General features: G+C 45.6%; 1 pseudogene; it reads right to left on the bottom strand.

Moving 5' to 3' along the window:
* The window catches only part of LOC138157652 (NHP2-like protein 1 pseudogene), a 332446-nt pseudogene that overhangs the window by 14410 nt on the left and 314888 nt on the right, over nt 1-3148 (bottom strand).

Below are 3148 nucleotides of genomic sequence, written 5' to 3'. Positions count from 1 at the left end.
GACAGAGAGAGAAGGCGGGAGAGTTTAGCTTGGCTCAGGCCTGTCCCCTTCATGTCTCTTGAACGTGTGGACATAATAACAAGCAGGAATAACTGGTCCTACTTTACCCAATTGATTTCTTGCGCAGGCACATGCTGCACAGACATTGCAAATGAAGTCCTATGTGAGTGACCAGCAGACCTCCTCCTAGGGCTGGTATTACGTGAGTGGCCAGGGCAGTTGGAGATCTGGCACCAGTCACTGGCCCTTCCAATCTGGACAAAACGGGGACTTCACTATGTAGAACTTCATCGAATTACTTAAAACAAACTAAACCTGGCTTCTGGTTAGACTATGAATTGGAGAAGTAAGGACGTGACGTCTTCAGGTCGTTTCTCTAAATGGCAAGTGAAGCATCGTTTCCCAGAACAGGATTAAGTGGAGAGAGGAAGAACATGGAAGAACACTGATCCTCACGAGGAAGGAAGGGGGAAAGAAGAGGAGTGGGCTGTGCCCCACGCTGGGACCATCCCGGCCTCCAGGACTACAGCGGGAGTTCCTTCAAAGCTGGCCTCGGCCTCCTTTGGCGTCCCCAGAAATCAGCACAATAGCACTCGGCAGGTCCTTCCTGCGAACCAGGCTGAGAACTACGGTGCATTGGGGGTGCGGTGGGGGCAGTTGGGACACAAGCATTAGCACAGACACTGGGGTCCCGTCCCTCCCATTTCCATGGAAATGAGGGATGGTGACATTCCCTCCGGGTGTGGGTTTGGCCTCTGAGCTGGAAGGACTTGGAGAGCATCAAGTGAGGCCGCCACCCTGGCTTCACAGAGGAGGAAACTGAGGCCCACAGGACAGGATGTGTCTGAGATCCAACAAGCAGCAATGGTGGAGAAAGGGCCTAACCCACGCTTCCTCTGGCTGCAGATCCAGAGTGCTTTCCACTTTCATCACAGGCTCAGACAACATCCGACAATCCAAAGCAAGAAACTTTTCTTCTTTAGAAAAACAACAAAGGCCAAATATTTATTGAAAAAAAAAACCTTTCTTACAAGTTTACATTTTAAAAAAAGTCTATTCACTGTTTCTCAGTTGTATAAGCAGAATACAAAATAGCCATTGACACATTGGCATTTGGTTCTGACCGGAGACCTTTCCAATCTGGTACCAGCGTGGACAATACATTTATACATGTCACTGGGCTCGGGGGAGAATTCACGGAAGAGGCTTTTCTGAAACAAAGGTTTCTGGACATCTACTGTCGTGTTCTTCATGACTGGTCTCCACCAACCCTAACAGTAGCTCTGAAGGTGTTTGTTAAAATGTGTTCTTGCATTAAAAAGAAAGAAAAAACTAACAAAAAGAAAGCAAATGAACAAAAACATGGAAGGAAATGTCTTTCTAGGAAGAGCCCCAGTTTTCCCAAAGAGTTACAACTACTCATGAAAACTCCAGCTGCTATATTTTAGACAATCTTCCAAGTTACCATTGGTTCTGCCAAATCCTTATTGGCCTGAATTAGAGTGCAAAGTCTCTGGGCAAAGCAAAAAATATGCCTGAATGAAGCAGGTGATTGTGGCCTTCCAAGGCCTTTCACCTTTTAAAGTTCACTTGGTCCCATGCAATTTTCTATTCTCTTGAGATGGTCACCATGTGGGAAGCCAGGTGTGCTTTATTTTCCCATCAGTCATTTGGAAAGAAATCCCAGAGGATGTTGACATGAAGAAGCTTTCCTCCTGCCTGGGAAACCTCACATATGCACACACTCACAGACATATGGAGACACCTGTACACACACGCAGGGAAGGAATGATAAACAATGGCCCGTGATCACTAATGCGCTAGGCACAGCTGAAAGAGAACTGCAAGAGGGGACAGCAGGGGTGTTGAAGCATCCAGAGGGAGCTTTGCTTCTGGCTTTCATCAGTGCATCAGGCCATACTACTTAGCACTTCTCAATTTCAAAGAAGAGATAGAAACTCATTCATTTTCCTACCTCCCTGAGCCTGGGTAAAGTATCATTATCCACATTTATAGACCAGAAAATCAGAGGTAGAGAGGCTGCCTGAGGCTTGAGGAGGGGGTGGGGGCATTCTGCACTAGATTATCACTACAGAAAATCTAATCTTCAATCAAGCAAACAGACCACACCTCTATGGGAGAAACAGACCAGAAGATAATGACCAGGTAAACAGCTAGGAAACCAGAAATGGGGTGGGGAAAGGAAAGGGGGAGGAGGGGAGTTCCTTCTTGGCAGAACCTGCAGCTATGAGCAAGAGACCATTAGACTTATGTCAACACAGTGTTCTGGGCAACATCTGAACAAGCCTGTCCTAGAATGGATGCTTGATGAGGGCAAGGATTGTTTCAGCTTTGGATTTCTCTCCTAAAAGCCCAGTGCAGGGTCTGGCCCATATTAGGCACTTAAATTAGTGCTTTAATTGAACTGAATCATCTATCATTCTAGGAAAGTTATGGAGCTTTAGACACTGACCTGTGCCTCAAGAAACATGGAAAGGTGCAGAAGGATCTATAGTTAAGAGAAATAGAACAGAGAGAGGGGACTAGTCTCCAAAAAATTCTCTTTTTTTCTCTTAGAACACTCCAGATTGGGGATGGACAAACAGAAAACATGAAATGAGTTTAAATATCCAAAGCAAGGGGACCGAGATGGACCAAGATGGCTCCAAGGAGAACTGGGCTGAAACAGGGAACAGGGCAACACACCATGCATGCAGCTCCTCTAAGGCCAGGGTTTGAGGGCTCATCAGAATAAGCATTTAGAGTACCCACTGTGGCCTGGGAGACTGCACAGGTGATTGATCAGATTAAGGAAACTGAAATCACTTTGGTGAAGAAAGAAACATTAGTTAGGAAGGCTTAGGTCCTCCCCTGGTTTTTTCTGTCAGATCCATTGTGGTTGGATTGTGACACAAACCAAAATATCCAAAACAGCCAGACAAGTAGAATAGCCAGAGTACCAAATCAAGCTCATCTGAGCTGTTACTGTGGGATTAAAAATCTGAAAAGAATAAAAATACAGTATCTGGAATCAAACACAAGAGCCTTGGAAGTGGTCTCGTCCGATGCCCTCACGTTATAGATGAAGTGTAAGTGAGTCAGGTTTTGAATCTTCCTATTTTGTCTAAAAAGAAACATGAGAGTGAGA

The sequence above is a fragment of the Petaurus breviceps genome, unplaced genomic scaffold (assembly GCF_028583685.1).
Source record: "Petaurus breviceps papuanus isolate PSGF00001 unplaced genomic scaffold, PetGlider_PUasm1.0 173, whole genome shotgun sequence".
Lineage (NCBI taxonomy): Eukaryota > Metazoa > Chordata > Mammalia > Diprotodontia > Petauridae > Petaurus > Petaurus breviceps.
The sequence above is the reverse complement of the archived record's forward strand: the minus strand, read 5'-3'. Positions and strand labels throughout refer to the sequence as shown.